General features: G+C 33.1%; 1 protein-coding gene across 2 annotated transcripts in view; it reads left to right on the top strand.

Annotated features, from left to right (window-relative positions):
• Positions 1 to 4855: 4855 nt before the first annotated feature.
• LOC126777921 (uncharacterized) overlaps positions 4856 to 16610 on the top strand; it is a 28577-nt gene continuing 16822 nt past the window's right edge. The window contains exon 1 of one of the 2 annotated variants that reach the window (XM_050501236.1): positions 4856 to 4916. The gene's annotated coding sequence lies outside the window, so the exon portion shown is untranslated. Of the gene's footprint in view, positions 4917 to 14696; positions 14732 to 16610 lie in introns of those variants that run through there. The other variant, XM_050501237.1, reaches the window with a different exon arrangement.

Raw genomic sequence — 16610 nt, 5'->3', positions numbered from 1 at the left:
TTTGTATAAAAAAAAGATGAAAAACAGATTGTCAAATTAGAAAACAGATGCATTGTCAAATACGAAAATTTCAGAATCAGAAAATTTTATTATTTAATACGAAGCTGATAATGTGGAGTCAAGAGTGACGGTGTTTATTTTTTGGATCAGCAGTGTAATAATGTACAATACATATATAATTATCAATGAAATCACGTGATACAAATTGTTCTTTAAAAAGAAAATAATAGACACAAACATTGGTGCATGCGTTTTTATATTACATATCCTATTAAAATAATTTATATCTCCTTATTTTTTTAATTCTCTTCTTCGCTGTGTCTGTTATTGTTTTAGTGATTGTAATATTAATGTTTCTGAAAATAAGTATTTTATTCTATTCTATTATGTCGTCTAGTAGTAACTGTGTATTGCTTGAATGTCCCATTTGCATCGATATAAAACTTTACAAGGGACAACGTGGCCTATCAATCCATAGCAGCCGACGTCATATACCAAATATTATTTTAAAACCAGATGAGAAACTAAGGTCATCGAATCATTTTAATTTAAAGACAGAGAATAACGAGACTTAAGCAATACACCAATATGGAAAAGACTCGCACTCCTTAAATACGGGGTCAAGTTGGTAAAACATATCCCGAAAGGAGCTCAAGCGTCAGTGGCTCGTTGTTTCACAGAGTGTGTGTCCAAAGTTTCATCGGAAAATACAACTCAAGCGTGAGAAGAATTTCTCACGTTATCATATAGAGTACTAAATATAGAAAATCGAAACAAATACATCTCTCTAACATCAAAAATTAAAGAAAATACAAAACATAATAATTTACCGAATCCTTAATATATTCATAACAAGACGAATCCCTCTGCATTTCACACCAAGCTTATTGAGCATAAAGTAAGTGATGGAAATGTCAGAGGCATTTCAAATCTTTTATTTTCCGATGATATTTTGGCAACAAATACTCTTGAGACGCTAAAGCCCTCCAGGATAAACATCCTTTACTAATACAACCTTCTCAACCTTCCTTTCTACCTGTAGACTTTATAACGCCTTTACATATTTCAAAAGATGCTATCCATTATGGGATTTTTTTCTTTCTCGAATGATTCCGCTGGAGGTTTGGACGATCTTACTCCACAGCACCTAAAAGACTTGTTAAGTCCCTCAGTTATTAATGAAGACAAGGAAAAATTAATTCGGGAATTAACAAATTTAATTCCGATCTAATATAATTGATGGATATTTTTTTATGAAATAATAAAATTAGAATAACGTATTTTGTGATCTTCCGGTGTTTGTATACGCATTTGCTTACGAAAAATGGCTGAAACATCAACCGATAAAATTATTACATTTGGGTAAATTAGAAAAACAAAGAAAGACAATTGTTGGATAATTTTGATATCGATATATAGTACAGTGATCGAAATTATAACAATGTGAATGAAGACTGATATGCGACTATTTGATTTAAACGTAGTAACATATCCTGAACATAGTTTATCATTTTCTTTATATGAAATTATGAAAAAAATAATATTATATGTGTTATGCATTTAAATTCTACACATCCTCATTTTTCTCGTATATATTTTTTCGCCTATGTACTTAGTGATGTCATAAGTAAATCGATTTTTTTTTTCAAAATTTCAAAATCTTATTATTGTATTGTTCTTATATAAGTATTCCTATCACACAATTAATATACAATATTCCTACTATAAGCCTAACACGAGGTATCGACTATCGCCGCAGGTTGTTACACTAATAGGCGCCGCTTCAGCGTTTCCATAATCCTGGATAAATAAAGACTGAATAATCTAATCTATATTATAATAATATTGTAAATAGTAAAGATTTAGAAAAATAAAATCTCTTTCGAAGAGAACATAACACCAAAAAATTTGGTATATCATTGACTAAGACATGGGCCACTTTCATTAAATATTTTTTTATAATTACAGTGTTCGTATCGTTGAAAATAATAGTTTTAAAATATAATCGTATGATCCATAAAAACTAATAATTGTATAAGCGATACGAATAATTTATGTCATGTTGTTCAGCAAATCCATCCCGAGGTCGAGTGCAACTTTCCGAACTGTTCGGAGAAACGATCAATACGCAAAAGCGCATATCATTGAAACGAACAGGTCGAGAGGCGTGTTGGACTCTCGCCATCTTAAAAACTGATTTTATGAATAAATTTGTTGGAAATTGCTTAAATCAGACTGATTTACTGTATGAAGTTCACCCAATAACGAATACTGTGCTTATTTCGGATTGTGGAACATATCGTGAAACAAATTTGTTAAAACTTAATTTATATTGAAGTACGTTTGCACAATGGCTGTCGGTGGAAACGAAAATGAAAAGAAAACGCTCCAATGGCATGGTGTGATAAAGAATGATCCACCAATGTCCGAAGATCAGAAGAAGAAACGAAAAGAACTTCTCTTGAAAATACTGAAAGTTAATAAAACGCTCGCTCAACAGGGAAAGAAACTAAATATAATCAAAATGTAATTCTGGACACAACATGTGTTGCAGATACAAAGCTTAACCGAATATTTTACGTTCAGTTGCAACTTTGGACCCATGGACCCCACCGCACCAACAGCTCAAGTTAAATTATTGTTTATCAAAAGAACTGACAATTTGCACATTAGAGTCAGTGCTATTGATAGTTATATTATCATCTATTGTTTGTTGTAATGTATCCGTGAGTTTTTAGTTTACAGAATCATAATCGCTTATAATTATATTTCATATGTCTATAAATGTCATAATATGATTAGCAGTGCTTATAAAAGTACCAAAATACGATCACGATATCTATGCACCTCGCTGGATTAAATCTCGCTTTCCCCTCACCACCTCACGCTCACGCTGTTTTTTGCCATCACTTATTAATTACTTCAAAATTTTACTCAAAAGGTTTGTTATTAGGGATGTTTTTTTGGTAGGGTTGCCAGTACGCCCATATAACGTCATCGACGACAGGTACACCTATATTATGACCGGGTTATAAACATTATTGTATGATGTAACTTGTAATGTATGAGCTGTTCTAAATTCATAATAAATGTCTTCAATGAGTAAATGTCTAAATTGTGTAAGCTCCTATTATCAAGCATGTTCCCAAATATGATTTACTATTTTAATATTGAAAAGTAAAAGAGAGAAGGTATATATTTTATGTTGGAATACAAAAAGTCGGTAGTAAAGTACCTAGTATAAATATAATAGGTCACAAATACATTCTTCTCCACTTATTACTTTTTCGAATTCAGTGCATTTTTTTTTTAAATAAAATGTTATTTATTAAATCTTTATATTATAGATAATTTTCATTTCAATATATTTCAAAAATTATATTCATTAGTGTTACAGGCATTTCATATCTTTATGCCGAGCACATCCAAAACACCACACCATCGCCTTCACATGCGCACAGCCATAGCCGCAGTCTGTGCAGCGAATCTATGGTGCCAGTTAGCTCCTTCAGATCAGAGAATATTCACTATCATACATCTAGTCACATCATCATAAGTGCGCCAAAGCTCCTGGCTTTCTCATTTAGTCGCAACTGTCTTCGGTTTATGCGTAACACATAAGCTCCGATCGAAAATGAAAAAGGTCTCAATTGGCTCGTGGCTATGACCCCCATAAACACAATTATACCACCCAACTTTTGTTTTGACCACAGAACTTGACAGAATAGAGGTTTTTTTCACCGTTCGATCGGTAGTGCTGTTATCGCCTTTTTCTTAAAAACGACTGGCTCTACACGAAAATTTTTCCATAGCCTATAACTTATGTGACTATATTTTCATCTATGACAAATATTTATTACAAGTAAACGTAAAAAAACATGATTAGTTTTTTTCTATTTGTTACCATGAAAATCTTTTTAATTATAATATTCCGTATTCGTGCTTAGATTAGATTACATAAGTGAAGGAAATCTAATGGAAAAAACGGTATTGGCTTTTCGCAACTGCTCCCATTTTTTTTCTAATTTCTTCTTTGATCCTTATTTGATATAAAAATTAAAAGCTTTTTTTCGAAGAGCACATAACCCCAAAAAATGTGGTAAATCGTAGATTAATGCCACTTTCATACAACATTTTAGATAAAAACCGTATAACTTTCCGAACCGGAGGAAAATTCGATCAATACGCAAAAGCGCATGTCATTTAAAACGAAGAGTTCGAAAGGCGTGTTGGACTATCGACATTTTATTTAACATATTTACTGATTTTTTTTTTTAATTAATCAGTGCTGAATATCTAATCACGTGTTTGTGTTTATTTCGGAGGCATATTGTGAAGAAAACTTCCCTTTTCAAGCTTATGTGGTAAATGTTAATAGATAAATTCTGGTATTAGTAACGTTATGTAGTTAAAATTAATAATTGTAGCCCTTTTTATTATATAGCTTTTTATTCGCATGTAATAAATATGAATACAGTTTAAGTTAAATAAATAATAGTTAAAATATACTTATTTGTATGTACTGTTAATATTTACATAAATTTCAATAATTATTATCCTCATTAATTTCAACAATATTTAACTATTTTTACTATAAACGATTTCATTATATTAAAATTAGTATGTCGGTGACGCGAAGCCACGAATCTCCCACGATAAAGCGGCGCAACACGCCTAAAAAAGTTTTCACTTCAAAAATCTTTTATAGTTTTTTATGAATAACCTAAGTGAAATAGCTTAAAATATTTTGACGTCTCAAAATAACTAGTTTCTATGTTGAGTTTATTTGTTTAAAATCTTACTAAATTTATCAAATAATTCGTCTACAGGTGGAGAGCCGTAAGCAACGTGATTAAATCGACTACGAACGAAATCGAAAAACGAACGAATCTAGATTACAATAAACGAATAAGGAAGTGGATTGGCGCAATGGCTGAGTCAAACAAAGCACAAGTCAAAGAATCGATCGTTCAATGTAGCCATTGCCAAGAAATATCAAATGAGTTACTAACTTGCAAGTCTTGTTGTAATCAGTACCACTATGCGTGTGTGCAAACAAGGAAAACTGAATTTAAAGATATTTCTTAAGAATTTAAGTTATCTTGGCTATGTTCCGAGTGTAGTCATCACCAAGATGGAAATGATGATTTTAATAAATCAGTGCAAGCCCCGTCTAATGATGCGCAAGAATCTATCATGACTGAAAATAGATCCTCTACAGAGGCAGAAATACTCTCTGGATATGCTCAACTTGATGCATGTAAGGATATGAGGGGAGATTTGAAGGTCATTTTAGATGATTTAGAATTAGAAAAAAACGACGTTAATGGTCTTTCGTTTTAGCAATAAATTACAAGAAGTAACAGATCAAATGGCTGCACAGTCTGATTTGCGAAAAGAAAAGACTTAAAAAATATGAAATACAGAGTGACAAATGCTTTCAAACTTAGAAGACATTGAAGGCAGCTTCTCTCAAATATAGTTACATTCAAAAATAATAAAACCTTAATAATAGTCATGACATCTATAGTAGATAAAAAGTTAAACCAACTAATCCTTCACAAAATTCAAACCAAAATGAACGAATAAAATCTCTGTTACAAAATTATTTTCCAGTAAAAAATATATATGTGTACACAAGCTATGAATTTAAAAAGTCAACTGCTGTGTGCCTCCTCTCTGTCCCACATAGATTTCCGATGGGACGGCATGTGCCGTGACAATGTATCGTATTGGTAACTTTTCAGAACAGATTTGTTTCAATTAAGTAAAGCTGCTAAACGAACAAATTGCAGATCATTTATCCCCAACAAAAAAGGCTTGGCAGTTTGGAGCTTAACTAATGCCGACGGAATCAAGTTCTACAATCAGGAGGACACGTTTACTTGAGCAAAAACGAAATATCCGAATAAAAATCTTCTAGAAATCTAAAAAGTTTATAGAAGTTATATTAATTCTTAATTTACGAACCGTAAAATCATTGTATAATTTATATTGTGTACAATTTAATATCGTGTTACTGTCAGAGCATTAGAGGATTAAAATCAAATACGATTGAACAAGCATATTATTAACTGAGACGCGTCTAAATTGGGTGATATAAAATATATTCTATATATTTTATAAAATAAAACACGCGTTCAGCAGCAAATATCCATTATATTTTATTTGTGTAATATGCATAAAAATTTGTATAATATGACTGTGTCAAATAATGCCATGCTATTGGTGCATACTAACTTTTTAAGTAAAATTTATAGACAACTTGCATATTAGAGTCCTTGTTATTGATAATTATATTATTGTCTATAGTTAGTTTTAATGTGTGTATTATTTGTCAGCTGGTCGAAATTAATAATAATAAATCTGAATGAGAATATGAAGTTTTTTCCCAACATTAGTTTCAAATAAGTTCCAGCAGGTACTAGAGCGCGTTCAAAGCCTCACGGTAGCATGCGAAAGCGATCCCGTGGCGCTCCTCGCTAAGACTGAAAGGGTACCGCTGGTTGTTTAGTGGGTATTCCGATGTTCAGAGCGCACTCAGCACCTTGGTCACCGGCGAACCCCACATACCCCCCACTGTTCCCGTGAGGGAAACGCGTAACGCGTTTTTCCAGCGACAAAAAAAATGTACTAGAGCGCGCGTGTTTCTTTATTTGCATAGTTTTAGTTTTGTAAATTCAAATAAAGACATACTTTCTATAAGCACATAAGCTGATTTATTACAAATATACTGTGAAGTCGGGTTTATATTATTTATGGCATAACTACATACAAGAAAATTGATATATGAAGTATGGGAGCAATTTTCTGGCCAAGATAATAGAGGCTATATTCGTGTTATTCACGTCCTCTTACTGTAGAATTCTATCTTTCGTTAATTGGTTTTGTTTGGTGGTTATAATTTGTTCGATTTTGTAATACGCTTTAATATTACTGAGATTTAAATCAAGTGGATTAATATGGGTCCACATAACATGTTGGAAAGTGTAAGAGCACAACACGAATATTGAGGAAAAAATAGAGCAAATAGATAATCTGTATAAGACTATGTAAGACACTAATTTAGAGTGGAAAATAATAATAATATAGACGCCATTATTGACGAAGACAGCCACGGACTTCTGCGGCCATTTGTTATTGAAATGTTGATAAAACGAAATTGTTCTTTATGATTTATGATTATCATGTTTTTATTGTCATACTTATTGACACAACAAGTGGCAGACCGTGCAATGTTACCACTATCAGTACAATATACATATATAAGCGAAATACCACTCATCATGAGATTTCCTAAAGTATCCACCCGATTGAATTGAAATTTTAGGTAAGCGACGAAGACGCTCACTCAGAACGGATTTTACGCAAATCCTATCGTAAATACGTTACATGGAAGTCTAACCTTCTTTATGGAATGGTATATTAATATAAAATACGAACAATTAAAACAATTCTCATACAAAGAAGACATGTCATAGACATTGAAGTGCTTTTCTAATTTTTTTAAGATAAAATAGTTAAAATTTATCATAATATTCACTTTTAAATAACCAATAAATCGTCATAACATAAAAACAAGAAAAATAAAATAACAAAAACTTTAAATCGTAATCGATAATACCGGTTGATAAATCAAATGTTTTTTTTTCTTTTTCTGGTGTGTCTACGCTATTTGAGCGCAAAATATTCTACCAATGTCACATCAAAGGTTCTTTATGATTTATTTTTCTTTTCTGGCGTTATGCTTTATGACTTATGATATATATTATTGATATATGACTTGTATAAATTAGGAAGATGTAAATTTAAAAAAAAGTATTTTTTTTGTACTAAAATAATCTTTAAATGATTATAATAACATGTGAAACAATTATGATTATATCATGTGAACTTTTTTTTTGTAAATATATCAATTTCGGCGCTCTCGTATAATTCTTGCTTCGTCCGAGTTTTGAGTGTCACTTCGCCGGGTCGTTATTGCGGGAGACTCTTTTGCGATACGCGCGTTGATAATTTTGTATTTATTTTATCCCTCTTTGTGATTTGACGCCCCACACGTTCTTTCACTTATAATTATAGGTATTAGAACGATTATTAATATATCATTTTATGCTAAAAAAAGAACAGTATTTTCACTATCATCATATTTTTTAACTTCTGAAAGTCGATCTTATGATTGCGGATTCTTTCATAAATCACGCGAAATACATATATTAGTAAGCTTATTATTATTGTTCATTTTAATCGTTTGTTAATGCAGAGTGATCATAACTATGTGCTATGCTATGATACTAGAAGATAATATCGATATAGAATATAATAAACATTTCCTAAATTTTAATTTAACATACAGTAATGAAATGATTGTTACTGGAAGAAACCTTTTTTATGCAAGGGGGGCAAACAAGCAGGAGGCACACATGATGGAAAGTGATTACCACTGTCCAAGGACACCAGCAACACAGGAGTACTAGCAGGTGCGTTGCCGACCTTTAAGGAATGAGTAGGCTCTTTTCTTGAAGGTTCTATATCATAACGGTTCGAAAAAGTCGCCGGGAAATATGTTTCCGCAGAGTGGCTGTGCGAAGCAGAAAATGCTTTAAAAATAGCGTTGTAATAATGGATTTTCAGACATCGAGATGGTATGGATGGAATTTAGAATTTAGACACGTTGTCCGGTGGTGAAATCAGCGCCTGGGATAAATCTAAGCAGTTCCTCAGAGCATTCCCCGTAAAATATGCAATAGAAGATGCAAAGTGCCATCTCTCCCACCCAGAGATGAGAGCAGTACTCCATGTGGGGATGAATTTTCACCTTGTAGAATTTTAGGCGAAGAGCTGACGTGAAGTACCTAAGTAATAATAATAATATCCTGGGACATTTTTACACACGGCCATCTGATCCCAAATTAAGCTTGTACAAAGCTTGTCCTATGGAAACCAGACAACTGATATACTACATATACTACTTTTTTTTGTAAATACTTACTTATATAGATAATTACACCCAGACTCGGGACAAACAGACATGTTCATGCACACAAATGTCTGTCCTGGGTGGGAATCGAACCCACAACCTTCGGCGTGAAAGGCAAGTGTTCTACCAACCACGCCAACCGGCTCGTCAAGTACTTCACGCAGTAAGTAGTCTTACCTTGTTGAGCAAACAAAGCTTCCAGAAGCTAATTTGTCTCCACCTTCCAATAGACCGCGGAACCTAACGTCCCGATACTGGATTTGACAGCGAGGTGGTATTATCAAACTGAGGGGATATGGCATTTTAGAAGTCATAGCGCAAACTTGTGTCGTATTGGGGTTGAGTTGTACCAAATTTTGTTGGCCCCAATTTTAGACTTTGGTCAATAAGCACTTGTGATTTCAGACACAAGTTTATACTCATCGACGTGTTCCCGACAAATATTAGCGTAGTCGGTGTATAAGGCGTCTACGGTGCTGTCGTCTGTCAACATTGAATGTTGCTAATTTGCACATTTCATTAATATGCAGAAGAAGCAGAGTAGGTGATCACAGGTCAGAGCATACACTCACTGGAGGTAGGGCTTTGTGCAAGTCGTCTGGGTAAGTACCACCCACTCATCAGATATTCTACCGCAAAACAGCCGTACTTGGTATTGTTGTGTTCCGGTTTGAAGAGTAAGTGAGTCAGTGTAATTACAGGCACAAGGGACATACCATCTTAATTCCCAAGATTGGTGGCGCATTGACGATATAAGCGATGGTTAACATTTCTTACAATGCCAATGTCTATGGGCGTTGGTGACCACTTACCATCAGGTGGCCCATATGCTCGTCCACCTACCTATACTATTTAAAAAAATAAAAGTAGACAACGACCTTGATGGCCCGATCTGGCAAAACTGATGATCCAGTTGCATTATTTCCTGGGAAGCCCAATCAAAGGCTTTTTCTATTTCCAAACTAACTGCTAATTTTGTTGTAGTTGAGTCCAAGAAGTGGCCTCTTAGAGTCAACTGCTTCAGCCCATCGGTCAGGTAAACTAGAAGATCACCGGTGGTAGCTTTACATTTAATTCAATACTGTAACATGGTGATTCAAAAGTGCCCTTATAAGCCTTTTTAATAAAGAATTATTAGATTTCATTTGTATCATACGTACTATATTAGACTACGTATTTGACTTTCAAAAAAACATGATATGGTAAAAATCTATTTCAATGGGTCACAGTCATTAAGATTTTTTTCAATTTAAACCATTGGCGATATGGCGTTGTTCACAAAACATCTTCAAGATTAACAATATCTTGATTAACGTTAAAATGCATTTTTTATCGATACAAACTCTACGACACACTACGAACATTCTGAATTATGTTTATATTAAACGAATACCTATAACTAGCCTGTAAAAATTAATTGTTTGATCCTCAAGCTAGTCTTATAAATACGACAAATTTTACTACTAAGATACTTACTTTAAAATGCTCAACACAAAAATATCTACTTGTTTTTGTTGATAATATATATATGGAAAAAGCCGTTTTCCAGAGTTCTATTTGTTAAATTAGTTTGCTATAATACTGTATAATAAATATATGAAATTTTTTTTTATACTAACCGAAATCAAGAATAACGCGAAAATACAGGCGAAATTGTATGGGCGATCGACCGACGTTTGGCGATGACGTCTCGCGTCGATCGGTCGCTCCAGAAAAGAATTTAAGAACTCGTAATTTAAAAAAAATGTAAAAATAATATTTTTTGCAGATATCGTGAAAAAAAATCGCCGGTGTTTTTTATATTTTAAAATGGATTTTTTGAGATAATAAAAAAATAAGTTTATCTTCCTAATTGTCATACTTATTGACAGAGAAAGTGGCATACCGTACATTGTTACCAGTATCAGTACAATATCATAATTGAGTTTTACTTTCTTTTTGGAATGATATATTAATTATATACGAATAATCTGAATCCAATCCAGTACATTCCAGTGCCGGTTTACATTTTTCCATAAGCATAAGCATGTTCGCATCTCTAGCCTAGTAGTACAGCGCACACTCCCCGCTATTGTTCACAGCTTAGGTAGTATAAGCACGGCTTCCTTCAGTCATGCCAACTTAGATCGCGCCCATAATATCTCTACCATAGTTCTCCATAACTTATCTATTAAAATATAATAGGTTTGTGCATTGGGAAAATATTTTGCCTCTAAAAGTATTAATTTGAATCATTATTTTAAGAATGACGAATATAAAAACAATCGCTAGTCATAAGTACTCGTAATTGTCGCACACCTCGTGGCAATATCTAATATTCCGACAATGAGACACTGGCACACACGCAGGGACGTGAGACTGTAGACTGTGAGGCGCCGCTTCAGCGTTTCCACAACCCTGGGGAAATTAAAAGGCTAAACTCGCATCGGCGCAACACTTCGAACAAACCTCTTAGGTTATTATTTATAATTGACGTTACTTTTTGTTTAGTTGGTATTATAAATGTAATGGTTTTTTTAAATCATTTAAATATTCAATTATTGCGTATTTCAGGTTATCAGGTTATGCGGGGCACTCCTGCTCTCCTAATTAAAAACTCTTCGAAGAGAATATAACCGCAAAATATTCGTTGAACAAGACATGAGTACTTTTATTAAATATTTTTTATAATTACGGTGTTCGTATCGTTGATAGTATTACTTTTTAAATATAATCGTATGATCCATAAAAACTAATAATTGTATAAGCGATACGAATAACTAAGGTCATGTTGTTCAGCAAATCCATCCCGAGGTCGAGTGCAACTTTCCGAACTGTTCGCAGAAACGATCAATACGCAAAAGCGGATATCATTGAAACGAAGAGGTCGAGAGGCGTGTTCGATTCTCGCCATCTTAAAAGCTGATATTAATAAATTTGTTGGAAATTGTTTAAATCTGACTGATTTACTGTGTGAAGTTCACCCAATAACGAATACTGTGCTTATTTCGGATTGTGGAACATATCGTGAAACAAATTTGTTAAAACTTAATTTATATTGAAGTACGTTTGCACAATGGCTGTCGGTGGAAACGAAAATGAAAAGAAAACACTCCAATGGCATGGTGTGATAAAGAATGACCCACCAATGTCCGAAGATCAGAAGAAGAAACGAAAAGAACTTCTCTTGAAAATACTGAAAGTTAATAAAACGCTCGCTCAACAGGGAAAGAAACTAAATATAATCAAAATGTAATTCTGGACACAACATGTGTTGCAGATACAAAGCTTAACCGAATATGTTACGTTCAGTTGCAACTTTGGACCCATGGACCCCACCGCACCAACAGCTCAAGTTAAATTATTGTTTATCAAAAGAACTGACAACTTGCACATTAGAGTCAGTGCTATTGATAGTTATATTATCATCTATTGTTTGTTGTAATGTATCCGTGAGTTTTTAGTTTACAGAATCATAATCGCTTATAATTATATTTCATATGTCTATAAATGTCATAATATGATTAGCAGTGCTTATAAAAGTACCAAAATACGATCACGATATCTATGCACCTCGCTGGATTAAATCTCGCTTTCCCCTCACCACCTCACGCTCACGCTGTTTTTTGCCATCACTTATTAATTACTTCAAAATTTTACTCAAAAGGTTTGTTATTAGGGATGTTTTTTTGGTAGGGTTGCCAGTACGCCCATATAACGTCATCGACGACAGGTACACCTATATTATGACCGGGTTATAAACATTATTGTATGATGTAAGATTAACTTGTAATGTATGAGCTGTTCTAAATTCATAATAAATGTCTTCAATGAGTAAATGTCTAAATTGTGTAAGCTCCTATTATCAAGCATGTTCCCAAATATGATTTACTATTTTAATATTGAAAAGTAAAAGAGAGAAGGTATATATTTTATGTTGGAATACAAAAAGTCGGTAGTAAAGTACCTAGTATAAATATAATAGGTCACAAATACATTCTTCTCCACTTATTACTTTTTCGAATTCAGTGCATTTTTTTTTTAAATAAAATGTTATTTATTAAATCGTTATATTATAGATAATTTTCATTTCAATATATTTCAAAAATTATATTCATTAGTGTTACAGGCATTTCATATCTTTATGCCGAGCACATCCAAAACACCACACCATCGCCTTCACATGCGCACAGCCATAGCCGCAGTCTGTGCAGCGAATCTATGGTGCCAGTTAGCTCCTTCAGATCAGAGAATATTCACTATCGTACATCTAGTCGCATCATCATAAGTGCGCCAAAGCTCCTGGCTTTCTCATTTAGTCGCAACTGTCTTCGGTTTATGCGTAACACATAAGCTCCGATCGAAAATGAAAAAGGTCTCAATTGGCTCGTGGCTATGACCCCCATAAACACAATTATACCACCCAACTTTTGTTTTGACCACAGAACTTGACAGAATAGAGGTTTTTTTCACCGTTCGATCGGTAGTGCTGTTATCGCCTTTTTCTTAAAAACGACTGGCTCTACACGAAAATTTTTCCATAGCCTATAACTTATGTGACTATATTTTCATCTATGACAAATATTTATTACAAGTAAACGTAAAAAAACATGATTAGTTTTTTTCTATTTGTTACCATGAAAATCTTTTTAATTATAATATTCCGTATTCGTGCTTAGATTAGATTACATAAGTGAAGGAAATCTAATGGAAAAAACGGTATTGGCTTTTCGCAACTGCTCCCATTTTTTTTCTAATTTCTTCTTTGATCCTTATTTGATATAAAAATTAAAAGCTTTTTTTCGAAGAGCACATAACCCCAAAAAATGTGGTAAATCGTAGATTAATGCCACTTTCATACAACATTTTAGATAAAAACCGTATAACTTTCCGAACCGGAGGAAAATTCGATCAATACGCAAAAGCGCATGTCATTTAAAACGAAGAGTTCGAAAGGCGTGATGGACTATCGACATTTTATTTAACATATTTACTGATTTTTTTTAAATTAATCAGTGCTGAATATCTAATCACGGATTTTGTGTTTATTTCGGAGGCATATTGTGAAGAAAACTTCCCTTTTCAAGCTTGTGTGGTAAGTGTTAATAGACAATTTCTGGTATTAGTAATGTTATGTAGATAAAAAAACAGGCAGCCTGCTGATATGGATAGCTGCTGATAGGAACTGCCGATGGAAGTGAAAACTTGAAACTGTTAAATATATTTGTCCAATTTTTACATCTATTGGTACTTCAAGTCATAGTAGCCCTCTTTATTATATAGCTTTTTATTCGCAAGTAATAAATATGAATACAGTTTAATTGAAATAAATAATACTTAAAATACACTTATAATATTTGTATATACTGTTAGTATTTACATAAATTTCAATAATTATTATCCTCATTAATTTCAACAATATTTAACTATTTTTACTTTAAACGATTTCATTATATTAAAATTAGTATGCCGGTGACGCGAAGCCACGACTCTATCTCCTAACTATAAAGCGGTGCTACACGCCTAAAAATGTTTTCACTTTCACAATCTTGTGATTCTGATATTTTTTTATGAATAAACTAAGTGAAATAGCTTAAAATACTTTGACGTATCATAATTACTAGTTTTTATGTTGAGTTTATTTGTTTAAAATCTTTCTAAATTTATCAAATAATTCGTCTACAGGTGGCGAGCCGTAAGCAACGTGATTAAATCGACTACGAACAAAATCGAAAAACGAACGAATCTAGATTACAATAAACGAATAAGGAAGTGGATTGGCGCAATGGCTGACTCAAGCAAAGCACAAGTCAAAGAATCGATCGTTCTATGTAGCCAATGCCAAGAAACATCAAATGAGTTACTAACTTGCAAGTCTTGTTGTAATCAGTACCACTATGCGTGTGTGCAAACAAGGAAAACTGAATTTAAAGATATTTCTTAAGAATTTAAGTTATCTTGGCTATGTTCCGAGTGTAGTCATCACCAAGATGGAAATGATGATTTTAATAAATCAGTGCAAGCCCCGTCTAATGATGCGCAAGAATCTATCATGACTGAAAATAGATCCTCTACAGAGGCAGAAATACTCTCTGGATATGCTCAACTTGATGCATGTAAGGATATGAGGGGAGATTTGAAGGTCATTTTAGATGATTTAGAATTAGAAAAAAACGACGTTAATGGTCTTTCGTTTTAGCAATAAATTACAAGAAGTAACAGATCAAATGGCTGCACAGTCTGATTTGCGAAAAGAAAAGACTTAAAAAATATGAAATACAGAGTGACAAATGCTTTCAAACTTAGAAGACATTGAAGGCAGCTTCTCTCAAATATAGTTACATTCAAAAATAATAAAACCTTAATAATAGTCATGACATCTATAGTAGATAAAAAGTTAAACCAACTAATCCTTCACAAAATTCAAACCAAAATGAACGAATAAAATCTCTGTTACAAAATTATTTTCCAGTAAAAAATATATATGTGTACACAAGCTATGAATTTAAAAAGTCAACTGCTGTGTGCCTCCTCTCTGTCCCACATAGATTTTCGATGGGACGGCACGTGCCGTGACAATGTATCGTATTGGTAACTTTTCAGAACAGATTTGTTTCAATTAAGTAAAGCTGCTAAACGAACAAATTGCGGATCATTTATCCCCAACAAAAAAGGCTTGGCAGTTTGGAGCTCAACTAATGCCGACGGAATCAAGTTCTACAAACAGGAGGACACGTTTACTTGAGCAAAAACGAAATATCCGAACAAAAATATTCTAGAAATCTAAAAAGTTTATAGAAGTTATATTAATTCTTAATTTACGAACCGTAAAATCATTGTATAATTTATAATTTGTACAATTTAATATCGTGTTACTGTCAGAGCATTAGAGGATTAAAATCAAATATGATTGAACAAGCATATTATTAACTGAGACGTGTCTAAATTGGGTGATATAAAATATATTCTATATATTTTATAAAATAAAACACACGTTCAGCAGCAAATATCCATTATATTTTATCTGTGTAACATGCATAAACATTTGTATAATATGACTGCGTTAAATAATGCCATGCTATTGGTGCATACTGACTTTTTAAGTAAAATTTATAGACAACTTGCATATTAGAGTCCGTGTTATTGATAATTATATTATTGTCTATAGTTAGTTTTAATGTGTGTATTATTTGTCAGCTGGTCGAAATTAATAATAATAAATCTGAATGAGAATATGAAGTTTTTTCCCAACATTAGTTTCAAATAAGTTCCAGCAGGTACTAGAGCGCGTTCAAAGCCTCACGGTAGCATGCGAAAGCGATCCCGTGGCGCTCCTCGGTAAGACTGAAAGGGTACCGCTGGTTGTTTAGTGGGTATTCCGATGTTCAGAGCGCACTCAGCACCTTGGTCACCAGCGAACCCCACATACCCCCCACTGTTCCCGTGAGGGAAACGCGTAACGCGTTTTTCCAGCGACAAAAAAAATGTACTAGAGCGCGCGTGTTTCTTTATTTGCATAGTTTTAGTTTTGTAAATTCAAATAAAGACATACTTTCTATAAGCACATAAGCTGATTTATTACAAATATACTGTGAAGTCGGGTTTATATTATTTATGGCATAACTACATACAAGAAAATTGATATATGAAG

Source organism: Nymphalis io, chromosome 24, assembly GCF_905147045.1.
Source record: "Nymphalis io chromosome 24, ilAglIoxx1.1, whole genome shotgun sequence".
Classification (NCBI taxonomy): Eukaryota; Metazoa; Arthropoda; class Insecta; order Lepidoptera; family Nymphalidae; genus Nymphalis; species Nymphalis io.
Note: the sequence above shows the minus strand (reverse complement) of the source record. Positions and strands in the feature narration are given on the sequence as shown.